This window comes from Ixodes scapularis, unplaced genomic scaffold (genome assembly GCF_016920785.2).
Source record: "Ixodes scapularis isolate PalLabHiFi unplaced genomic scaffold, ASM1692078v2 ptg001857l_1___fragment_3__unscaffolded, whole genome shotgun sequence".
Taxonomy (NCBI): domain Eukaryota; kingdom Metazoa; phylum Arthropoda; class Arachnida; order Ixodida; family Ixodidae; genus Ixodes; species Ixodes scapularis.
In genome coordinates, this window is record NW_024610201.1 from 1,026,279 (window position 1) to 1,038,974 (window position 12,696).

A 12,696-nucleotide genomic window follows, 5' to 3' on the forward strand; every position below is an offset into this window, starting at 1 on the left:
GGCTGCGGTGCCCTATGAGAGCGAAAATCCCAAGTCTGCGCGGTCTCTGACAAGACCATTTCGGCGCCGTCTAATTGGCTCCCTCGTATCGTGCGCGTCGGCTGCGGTGCCCTATGAGAGCGAAAATCCCAAGTCTGCGCGGTCTCTGACAAGACCATTTCGGCGCCGTCTAATTGGCTCCTTCGTATCGTGCGCGTCGGCTGCTGTGCCCTATGAGAGCGAAAATCCCAAGTCTGCGCGGTCTCTGACAAGACCATTTCGGCGCCGTCTAATTGGCTCACTCGTATCGCCCGCGTCGGCTGCGGTGCCCTATGAGAGCGAAAATCCCAAGTCTGCTAGGTCTCTGACAAGACCATTTCGGCGCCGTTTAATTGGCTCCCTCGTATCGTGCGCGTCGGCTGCGGTGCCCTATGAGTGCGAAAATCCCAAGTCTGCGCGGTTTCTGACAAGACCATTTCGGCGCCGTTTAATTGGCTCCCTCGTATCGTGCGCGTGGGCTGCGGTGCCCTATGAGAGCGAAAATCCCAAGTCTGCGCGGTCTCTGACAAGACCATTTCGGCGCCGTCTAATTGGCTCCCTCGTATCGTGCGCGTCGGCTGCGGTGCCCTATGAGAGCGAAAATCCCAAGTCTGCGCGGTCTCTGACAAGACCATTTCGGCGCCGTCTAATTGGCTCCCTCGTATAGTGCGCGTCGGCTGCGGTGCCCTATGAGAGCGAAAATCCCAAGTCTGCGCGGTCTCTGACAAGACCATTTCGGCGCCGTTTAATTGGCTCCCTCGTATCGTGCGCGTCGGCTGCGGTGCCCTATGAGAGCGAAAATCCCAAGTCTGCGCGGTCTCTGACAAGACCATTTCGGCGCCGTCATATTGGCTCACTCGTATCCCCCGCGTCGGCTGCGGTGCCCTATGAGAGCGAAAATCCCAAGTCTGCGCGGTCTCTGACAAGACCATTTCGGCGCCGTTTAATTGGCTCCCTCGTATCGTGCGCGTCGGCTGCGGTGCCCTATGAGAGCGAAAATCCCAAGTCTGCGCGGTCTCTGACAAGACCATTTCGGCGCCGTTTAATTGGCTCCCTCGTATCGTGCGCGTCGGCTGCGGTGCCCTATGAGAGCGAAAATCCCAAGTCTGCGCGGTCTCTGACAAGACCATTTCGGCGCCGTCTAATTGGCTCCCTCGTATCGTGCGCGTCGGCTGCGGTGCCCTATGAGAGCGAAAATCCCAAGTCTGCGCGGTCTCTGACAAGACCATTTCGGCGCCGTTTAATTGGCTCCCTCGTATCGTGCGCGTCGGCTGCGGTGCCCTATGAGAGCGAAAATCCCAAGTCTGCGCGGTCTCTGACAAGACCATTTCGGCGCCGTCTAATTGGCTCCCTCGTATCGTGCGCGTCGGCTGCGGTGCCCTATGAGAGCGAAAATCCCAAGTCTGCGCGGTCTCTGACAAGACCATTTCGGCGCCGTTTAATTGGCTCCCTCGTATCGTGCGCGTCGGCTGCGGTGCCCTATGAGAGCGAAAATCCCAAGTCTGCGCGGTCTCTGACAAGACCATTTCGGCGCCGTCTAATTGGCTCCCTCGTATCGTGCGCGTCGGCTGCGGTGCCCTATGAGAGCGAAAATCCCAAGTCTGCGCGGTCTCTGACAAGACCATTTCGGCGCCGTCTAATTGGCTCACTCGTATCGCCCGCGTCGGCTGCGGTGCCCTATGAGAGCGAAAATCCCAAGTCTGCTAGGTCTCTGACAAGACCATTTCGGCGCCGTTTAATTGGCTCCCTCGTATCGTGCGCGTCGGCTGCGGTGCCCTATGAGTGCGAAAATCCCAAGTCTGCGCGGTTTCTGACAAGACCATTTCGGCGCCGTTTAATTGGCTCCCTCGTATCGTGCGCGTGGGCTGCGGTGCCCTATGAGAGCGAAAATCCCAAGTCTGCGCGGTCTCTGACAAGACCATTTCGGCGCCGTCTAATTGGCTCCCTCGTATCGTGCGCGTCGGCTGCGGTGCCCTATGAGAGCGAAAATCCAAAGTCTGCGCGGTCTCTGACAAGACCATTTCGGCGCCGTCTAATTGGCTCCCTCGTATAGTGCGCGTCGGCTGCGGTGCCCTATGAGAGCGAAAATCCCAAGTCTGCGCGGTCTCTGACAAGACCATTTCGGCGCCGTTTAATTGGCTCCCTCGTATCGTGCGCGTCGGCTGCGGTGCCCTATGAGAGCGAAAATCCCAAGTCTGCGCGGTCTCTGACAAGACCATTTCGGCGCCGTCATATTGGCTCACTCGTATCCCCCGCGTCGGCTGCGGTGCCCTATGAGAGCGAAAATCCCAAGTCTGCGCGGTCTCTGACAAGACCATTTCGGCGCCGTTTAATTGGCTCCCTCGTATCGTGCGCGTCGGCTGCGGTGCCCTATGAGAGCGAAAATCCCAAGTCTGCGCGGTCTCTGACAAGACCATTTCGGCGCCGTTTAATTGGCTCCCTCGTATCGTGCGCGTCGGCTGCGGTGCCCTATGAGAGCGAAAATCCCAAGTCTGCGCGGTCTCTGACAAGACCATTTCGGCGCCGTCTAATTGGCTCCCTCGTATCGTGCGCGTCGGCTGCGGTGCCCTATGAGAGCGAAAATCCCAAGTCTGCGCGGTCTCTGACAAGACCATTTCGGCGCCGTTTAATTGGCTCCCTCGTATCGTGCGCGTCGGCTGCGGTGCCCTATGAGAGCGAAAATCCCAAGTCTGCGCGGTCTCTGACAAGACCATTTCGGCGCCGTCTAATTGGCTCCCTCGTATCGTGCGCGTCGGCTGCGGTGCCCTATGAGAGCGAAAATCCCAAGTCTGCGCGGTCTCTGACAAGACCATTTCGGCGCCGTTTAATTGGCTCCCTCGTATCGTGCGCGTCGGCTGCGGTGCCCTATGAGAGCGAAAATCCCAAGTCTGCGCGGTCTCTGACAAGACCATTTCGGCGCCGTCTAATTGGCTCACTCGTATCGTGCGCGTCGGCTGCGGTGCCCTATGAGTGCGAAAATCCCAAGTCTGCGCGGTCTCTGACAAGACCATTTCGGCGCCGTTTAATTGGCTCCCTCGTATCGTGCGCGTCGGCTGCGGTGCCCTATGAGAGCGAAAATCCCAAGTCTGCGCGGTCTCTGACAAGACAATTTCGGCGCCGTTTAATTGGCTCCCTCGTATCGTGCGCGTCGGCTGCGGTGCCCTATGAGAGCGAAAATCCCAAGTCTGCGCGGTCTCTGACAAGACCATTTCGGCGCCGTCTAATTGGCTCACTCGTATCGCCCGCGTCGGCTGCGGTGCCCTATGAGAGCGAAAATCCCAAGTCTGCGCGGTCTCTGACAAGACAATTTCGGCGCCGTCTAATTGGCTCACTCGTATCGCCCGCGTCGGCTGCGGTGCCCTATGAGAGCGAAAATCCCAAGTCTGCGCGGTCTCTGACAAGACAATTTCGGCGCCGTCTAATTGGCTCACTCGTATCGCCCGCGTCGGCTGCGGTGCCCTATGAGTGCGAAAATCCCAAGTCTGCGCGGTCTCTGACAAGACCATTTCGGCGCCGTCTAATTGGCTCACTCGTATCGTGCGCGTCGGCTGCGGTGCCCTATGAGTGCGAAAATCCCAAGTCTGCGCGGTCTCTGACAAGACCATTTCGGCGCCGTCTAATTGGCTCACTCGTATCGTGCGCGTCGGCTGCGGTGCCCTATGAGTGCGAAAATCCCAAGTCTGCGCGGTCTCTGACAAGACCATTTCGGCGCCGTTTAATTGGCTCCCTCGTATCGTGCGCGTCGGCTGCGGTGCCCTATGAGAGCGAAAATCCCAAGTCTGCGCGGTCTCTGACAAGACAATTTCGGCGCCGTTTAATTGGCTCCCTCGTATCGTGCGCGTCGGCTGCGGTGCCCTATGAGAGCGAAAATCCCAAGTCTGCGCGGTCTCTGACAAGACCATTTCGGCGCCGTCTAATTGGCTCACTCGTATCGCCCGCGTCGGCTGCGGTGCCCTATGAGAGCGAAAATCCCAAGTCTGCGCGGTCTCTGACAAGACAATTTCGGCGCCGTCTAATTGGCTCACTCGTATCGCCCGCGTCGGCTGCGGTGCCCTATGAGAGCGAAAATCCCAAGTCTGCGCGGTCTCTGACAAGACAATTTCGGCGCCGTCTAATTGGCTCACTCGTATCGCCCGCGTCGGCTGCGGTGCCCTATGAGTGCGAAAATCCCAAGTCTGCGCGGTCTCTGACAAGACCATTTCGGCGCCGTCTAATTGGCTCACTCGTATCGTGCGCGTCGGCTGCGGTGCCCTATGAGTGCGAAAATCCCAAGTCTGCGCGGTCTCTGACAAGACCATTTCGGCGCCGTTTAATTGGCTCCCTCGTATCGTGCGCGTCGGCTGCGGTGCCCTATGAGAGCGAAAATCCCAAGTTTGCGCGGTCTCTGACAAGACAATTTCGGCGCCGTTAAATTGGCTCCCTCGTATCGTGCGCGTCGGCTGCGGTGCCCTATGAGAGCGAAAATCCCAAGTCTGCGCGGTCTCTGACAAGACCATTTCGGCGCCGTCTAATTGGCTCACTCGTATCGCCCGCGTCGGCTGCGGTGCCCTATGAGAGCGAAAATCCCAAGTCTGCGCGGTCTCTGACAAGACAATTTCGGCGCCGTTTAATTGGCTCCCTCGTATCGTGCGCGTCGGCTGCGGTGCCCTATGAGAGCGAAAATCCCAAGTCTGCGCGGTCTCTGACAAGACAATTTCGGCGCCGTCTAATTGGCTCACTCGTATCGCCCGCGTCGGCTGCGGTGCCCTATGAGAGCGAAAATCCCAAGTCTGCGCGGTCTCTGACAAGACAATTTCGGCGCCGTTTAATTGGCTCCCTCGTATCGTGCGCGTCGGCTGCGGTGCCCTATGAGAGCGAAAATCCCCAGTCTGCGCGGTCTCTGACAAGACCATTTCGGCGCCGTCTAATTGGCTCCCTCGTATCGTGCGCGTCGGCTGCGGTGCCCTATGAGAGCGAAAATCCCAAGTCTGCGCGGTCTCTGACAAGACCATTTCGGCGCCGTTTAATTGGCTCCCTCGTATCGTGCGCGTCGGCTGCGGTGCCCTATGAGAGCGAAAATCCCAAGTCTGCGCGGTCTCTGACAAGACCATTTCGGCGCCGTTTAATTGGCTCCCTCGTATCGTGCGCGTCGGCTGCGGTGCCCTATGAGAGCGAAAATCCCAAGTCTGCGCGGTCTCTGACAAGACCATTTCGGCGCCGTCTAATTGCCTCCCTCGTATCGTGCGCGTCGGCTGCGGTGCCCTATGAGAGCGAAAATCCCAAGTCTGCGCGGTCTCGGACAAGACCATTTCGGCGCCGTCTAATTGGCTCACTCGTATCGCCCGCGTCGGCTGCGGTGCCCTATGAGAGCGAAAATCCCAAGTCTGCGCGGTCTCTGACAAGACAATTTCGGCGCCGTCTAATTGGCTCACTCGTATCGCCCGCGTCGGCTGCGGTGCCCTATGAGAGCGAAAATCCCAAGTCTGCGCGGTCTCTGACAAGACAATTTCGGCGCCGTTTAATTGGCTCCCTCGTATCGTGCGCGTCGGCTGCGGTGCCCTATGAGAGCGAAAATCCCAAGTCTGCGCGGTCTCTGACAAGACAATTTCGGCGCCGTCTAATTGGCTCACTCGTATCGCCCGCGTCGGCTGCGGTGCCCTATGAGAGCGAAAATCCCAAGTCTGCGCGGTCTCTGACAAGACAATTTCGGCGCCGTTTAATTGGCTCCCTCGTATCGTGCGCGTCGGCTGCGGTGCCCTATGAGAGCGAAAATCCCCAGTCTGCGCGGTCTCTGACAAGACCATTTCGGCGCCGTCTAATTGGCTCCCTCGTATCGTGCGCGTCGGCTGCGGTGCCCTATGAGAGCGAAAATCCCAAGTCTGCGCGGTCTCTGACAAGACCATTTCGGCGCCGTTTAATTGGCTCCCTCGTATCGCGCGCTTTGGCTGCGGTGCCCTATGAGAGCGAAAATCCCAAGACTGCACGGTCTTTGACAAGACAATTTCGGCGCCGTTTAATTGGCTCACTCGTATCGCGCGCTTTGGCTGCGGTGCCCTATGAGAGCGAAAATCCCAAGACTGCGCGGTCTTTGACAAGACAATTTCGGCGCCGTTTAATTGGCTCACTCGTATCGCGCGCTTTGACTGCGGTGCCCTATGAATGCGAAAATCCCAAGACTGCGCGGTCTCTGACAAGACAATTTCGGCGCCGTTTAATTGGCTCACTCGTATCGCGCGCTTTGGCTGCGGTGCCCTATGAGAGCGAAAATCCCAAGACTGCGCGGTCTTTGACAAGACAATTTCGGCGCCGTTTAATTGGCTCACTCGTATCGCGCGCTTTGGCTGCGGTTCCCTATGAGAGCGAAAATCCCAAGACTGCGCGGTCTCTGACAAGACAATTTCGGCGCCGTTTAATTGGCTCACTCGTATCGCGCGCTTTGGCTGCGGTGCCCTATGAGAGCGAAAATCCCAAGACTGCGCGGTCTCTGACAAGACAATTGCGGCGCCGTTTAATTGGCTCACACGTATCACGCGCTTTGGCTGAGGTGCCCTATGAGAGCGAAAATCCCAAGACTGCGCGGTCTTTGACAAGACAATTTTGGCGCCGTTTAATTGGCTCACTCGTATCGCGCGCTTTGGCTGCGGTGCCCTATGAGAGCGAAAATCCCAAGACTGCGCGGTCTTTGACAAGACAATTTCGGCGCCGTTTAATGGGCTCACTCGTATCGCGCGCTTTGGCTGCGGTGCCCTAGGAGAGCGAAAATCCCAAGACTGCGCGGTTTCTGACAAGACAATTTCGGCGCCGTTTAATTGGCTCACTCGTATCGCGCGCTTTGGCTGCGGTGCCCTATGAGAGCGAAAATCCCAAGACTGCGCGGTCTTTGACAAGACAATTTCGGCGTCGTTTAATTGGCTCACTCGTATCGCGCGCTTTGGCTGTGGTGCCCTATGAGAGCGAAAATCCCAAGACTGCGCGGTCTTTGACAAGACAATTTCGGCGCCGTTTAGTTGGCTCACTCGTATCGCGCGCTTTGGCTGCGGTGCCCTAGGAGAGCGAAAATCCCAGGACTGCGCGGTCTCTGACAAGACAATTTCGGCGCCGTTTAATTGGCTCACTCGTATCGCGCGCTTTGGCTGCGGTGCCCTATGAGAGCGAAAATCCCAAGACTGCGCGGTCTCTTACAAGACAATTTCGGAGCCGTTTAATTGGCTCACTCGTTTCGCGCGCTTTGGCTGCGGTGCCCTATGAGAGCGAAAATCCCAAGACTGCGCGGTCTTTGACAAGACAATTTCGGCGCCGTTTAATTGGCTCACTCGTATCGCGCGCTTTGGCTGCGGTGCCCTATGAGAGCGAAAATCCCAAGACTGCGCGGTCTCTGACAAGACAATTTCGGCGCCGTTTAATTGGCTCACTCGTATCGCGCGCTTTGGCTGCGGTGCCCTATGAGAGCGAAAATCCCAAGACTGCGCGGTCTCTGACAAGACAATTTCGGCGCCGTTTAATTGGCTCACTCGTATCGCGCGCTTTGGCTGCGGTGCCCTAGGAGAGCGAAAATCCCAAGACTGCGCGGTCTTTGACAAGACAATTTCGGCGCCGTTTAATTGGCTCACTCGTATCGCGCGCTTTGGATGCGGTGCCCTATGAGAGCGAAAATCCCAAGACTGCGCGGTCTCTGACAAGACAATTTCGGCGCCGTTTAATTGGCTCACTTGTATCGCGCGCTTTGGCTGCGGTGCCCTATGAGAGCGAAAATCCCAAGACTGCGAGGTCTATGACAAGACAATTTGGGCGCCGTTTAATTGGCTCACTCGTATCGCGCGCTTTGGCTGCGGTGCCCTAGGAGAGCGAAAATCCCAAGACTGCGAGGTCTTTGACAAGAAAATTTTGGCGCCGTTTAATTGGCTCACTCGTATCGCGCGCTTTGGCTGCGGTGCCCTATGAGAGCGAAAATCCCAAGACTGCGAGGTCTCTGACAAGACAATTTCGGCGCCGTTTAATTGGCTCACTCGTATCCCGCGCTTTGGCTGCGGTGCCCTATGAAGCGAAAATCCCAAGACTGCGAGGTCTTTGACAAGACAATTTCGGCGCCGTTTAATTGGATCACTCGTATCGCGCGCTTTGGCTGCGGGGCCCTAAGAGAGCGAAAATCCCAAGACTGCGCGGTCTCTGACAAGACAATTTCGGCGCCGTTTAATTGGCTCACTCGTATCGCGCGCTTTGGCTGCGGGGCCCTAAGAGAGCGAAAATCCCAAGACTGCGCGGTCTTTGACAAGACAATTTCGGCGCCGTTTAATTGGCTCACTCGTATCGCGCGCTTTGGCTGCGGTGCCCTATGAGAGCGAAAATCCCAAGACTGCGAGGTCTTTGACAAGACAATTTCGGCGCCGTTTAATTGGATCACTCGTATCCCGCGCTTTGGCTGCGGTGCCCTATGAGAGCGAAAATCCCAAACCTGCGAGGTCTTTGACAAGACAATTTCGGCGCCGTTTAATTGGCTCACTCGTATCGCGCGCTTTGGCTGCGGTGCCCTATGAGAGCGAAAATCCCAAGACTGCGCGGTCTCTGACAAGACAATTTCGGCGCCGTTTAATTGGCTCACACGTATCGCGCGCTTTGGCTGCGGTGCCCTATGAGAGCGAAAATCCCAAGACTGCGCGGTCTTTGACAAGACAATTTCGGCGCCGTTTAATTGGCTCACTCGTATTGCGCGCTTTGGCTGCGGTGCCCTATGAGAGCGAAAATCCCAAGACTGCGCGGTCTTTGACTAGACAATTTCGGCGCCGTTTAATTGGCTCACTCGTATCGCGCGCTTTGGCTGCGGTGCCCTAGGAGAGCGAAAATCCCAAGACTGCGCGGTCTCTGACAAGACAATTTCGGCGCCGTTTAATTGGCTCACTCGTATCGCGCGCTTTGGCTGCGGTGCCCTATGAGAGCGAAAATCCCAAGACTGCGAGGTCTTTGACAAGACAATTTCGGCGCCGTTTAATTGGATCACTCGTATCGCGCGCTTTGGCTGCGGGGCCCTAAGAGAGCGAAAATCCCAAGACTGCGAGGTCTTTGACAAGACAATTTCGGCGCCGTTTAATTGGCTCACTCGTATCGCGCGCTTTGTCTGCGGTGCCCTATGAGAGCGAAAATCCCAAGACTGCGCGGTCTTTGACAAGACAATTTCGGCGCCGTTTAATTGGCTCACTCGTATCGCGCGCTTTGGCTGCGGTGCCCTATGAGAGCGAAAATCCCAAGACTGCGCGGTCTTTGACTAGAAAATTTCGGCGCCGTTTAATTGGCTCACTCGTATCGCGCGCTTTGGCTGCGGTGCCCTGGGAGAGCGAAAATCCCAAGACTGCGTGGTCTTTGACAAGACAATTTCAGCGCCGTTTAATTGGCTCACTCGTATCGCGCGCTTTGGCTGCGGGGCCCTAAGAGAGCGAAAATCCCAAGACTGCGCGGTCTTTGACAAGACAATTTCGGCGCCGTTTAATTGGCTCACTCGTATCCCGCGCTTTGGCTGCGGTGCCCTATGAGAGCGAAAATCCCAAGACTGCGAGGTCTTTGACAAGACAATTTCGGCGCCGTTTAATTGGATCACTCGTATCGCGCGCTTTGGCTGCGGGGCCCTAAGAGAGCGAAAATCCCAAGACTGCGCGGTCTCTGACAAGACAATTTCGGCGCCGTTTAATTGGCTCACTCGTATCGCGCGCTTTGGCTGCGGGGCCCTAAGAGAGCGAAAATCCCAAGACTGCGCGGTCTTTGACAAGACAATTTCGGCGCCGTTTAATTGGCTCACTCGTATCGCGCGTTTTGGCTGCGGGGCCCTAAGAGAGCGAAAATCCCAAGACTGCGCGGTCTTTGACAAGACAATTTCGGCGCCGTTTAATTGGCTCACTCGTATCGCGCGCTTTGGCTGCGGTGCCCTATAAGAGCGAAAATCCCAAGACTGCGCGGTCTCTGACAAGACAATTTCGGCGCCGTTTAATTGGCTCACTCGTATCGCGCGCTTTGGCTGCGAGGCCCTAAGAGAGCGAAAATCCCAAGACTGCGCGGTCTCTGACAAGACAATTTCGGCGCCGTTTAATTGGCTCACTTGTATCGCGCGCTTTGGCTGCGGGGCCCTAAGAGAGCGAAAATCCCAAGACTGCGCGGTCTTTGACAAGACAATTTCGGCGCCGTTTAATTGGCTCACTCGTTTCGCGCGCTTTGGCAGCGGTGTCCTATAAGTGCGATAATCCCAAGACTGCGCGGTCTCTGACAAGACAATTTCGGCGCCGTTTAATTGGCTCACTCGTATCGCGCGCTTTGGCTGCGGTGCCCTATGAGAGCGAAAATCCCAAGACTGCGCGGTCTCTGACAAGACAATTTCGGCGCCGTGTTATTGGCTCACTCGTATCGCGCGCTTTGGCTGCGGTGCCCTATGAGAGCGAAAATCCCAAGACTGCGCGGTCTCTGACAAGACAATTTCGGCGCCGTTTAATTGGCTCACTCGTATCGCGCGCTTTGGCTGCGGTGCCCTATGAGAGCGAAAATCCCAAGACTGCGAGGTCTTTGACAAGACAATTTCGGCGCCGTTTAATTGGATCACTCGTATCGCGCGCTTTGGCTGCGGTGCCCTATGAGAGCGAAAATCCCAAGACTGCGCGGTCTCTCACAAGACAATTTCGGCGCCGTTTAATTGGCTCACTCGTATCGCGCGCTTTGGCTGCGGTGCCCTATAAGAGCGAAAATCCCAAGACTGCGCGGTCTCTGACAAGACAATTTCGGCGCCGTTTAATTGGCTCACTCGTATCGCGCGCTTTGGCTGCGGTGCCCTATGAGAGCGAAAATCCCAAGACTGCGCGGTCTCTGACAAGACAATTTCGGCGCCGTTTAATTGGCTCACTCGTATCGCGCGCTTTGGCTGCGGTGCCCTATGAGAGCGAAAATCCCAAGACTGCGCGGTCTCTGACAAGGCAATTTCGGCGCCGTTTAATTGGCTCACTCGTATCGCGCGCTTTGGCTGCGGGGCCCTAAGAGAGCGAAAATCCCAAGACTGCGCGGTCTCTGACAAGACAATTTCGGCGCCGTTTAATTGGCTCACTCGTATCGCGCGCTTTGGCTGCGGTGCCCTATGAGAGCGAAAATCCCAAGACTGCGCGGTCTCTGACAAGACAATTTCGGCGCCGCTTAATTGGCTCACTCGTATTGCGCGCTTAGGCTGCGGTGCCCTATGAGAGCGAAAATCCCAAGACTGTGCGGTCTCTGACAAGACAATTTCGGCGCCGTTTAATTAGCTCACTCGTATCGTGCGCTTTGGCTGCGGCGCCCTAAGAGAGCGAAAATCCCAAGACTGCGCGGTCTTTGACAAGACAATTTCGGCGCCGTTTAATTGGCTCACTCGTATCGCGCGCTTTGGCTGCGGTGCCCTATAAGAGCGAAAATCCCAAGACTGCGCGTCTATGACACGACAATTTCGGCGCCGTTTAATTGGCTCACTCGTATTGCGCGCTTTGGCTGCGGTGCCCTATGAGAGCGAAAATCCCAAGACTGCGCGGTCTCTGACAAGACAATTTCGGCGCCGTTTACTTGGCTCACTCGTATCGCGCGCTTTGGCTGCGGTGCCCTATTAGAGCGAAAATCCCAAGACTGCGCGTCTATGACACGACAATTTCGGCGCCGTTTAATTGGCTCACTCGTATCGCGCGCTTTGGCTGCGGTGCCCTATGAGAGCAAAAATCCCAAGACTGCGCGGTCTCTGACAAGAAAATTTCGGCGCCGTTTAATTGGCTCACTCGTATCGCGCGCTTTGGCTGGGGTGCCCTATAAGAGCGAAAATCCCAAGACTGCGCGGTCTCTGACAAGACAATTTCGGCGCCGTTTAATTGGCTCACTCGTATCGCGCGCTTTGGCTGCGGTGCCCTATGAGCGAAAATTCCAAGACTGCGGGGTCTCTGACAAGACAATTTCGGCGCCGTTTAATTGGCTCACTCGTATCGCGCGCTTTGGCTGCGGTGCCCTATGAGAGCGAAAATCCCAAGACTGCGCGGTCTCTGACAAGACAATTTCGGCGCCGTTTATTTGGCTCACTCGTATCGCGCGCTTTGGCTGCGGTGCCCTATAAGAGCGAAAATCCCAAGACTGCGCGTCTATGACACGACAATTTCGGCGCCGTTTAATTGGCTCACTCGTATCGCGCGCTTTGGCTGCGGTGCCCTATGAGAGCGAAAATCCCAAGACTGCGCGGTCTCTGACAAGACAATTTCGGCGCCGTTTAATTGGCTCACTCGTATCGCGCGCTTTGGCTGCGGTGCCCTATGAGAGCGAAAATCCCAAGACTGCGCGGTCTTTGACAAGACAATTTCGGCGCCGTTTAATTGGCTCACTCGTATCGCGCGCTTTGGCTGCGGTGCCCTATAAGAGCGAAAATCCCAAGACTGCGCGGTCTTTGACAAGGCAATTTCGGCGCCGTTTAATTGGCTCACTCGTATCGCGCGCTTTGGCTTCGGTGCCCTATGAGAGCGAAAATCCCAAGACTGCGCGGTCTCTGACAAGACAATTTCGGCGCCGTTTAATTGGCTCACTCCTATCGCGCGCTTTGGCTGCGGTGCCCTATGAGAGCGAAAATCCCAAGACTGCGCGGTCTCTGACAAGACAATTTCGGCGCCGTTTAATTGGCTCACTCGTATCGCGCGCTTTGGCTGCGGTGCCCAATAAGAGCGAAAATCC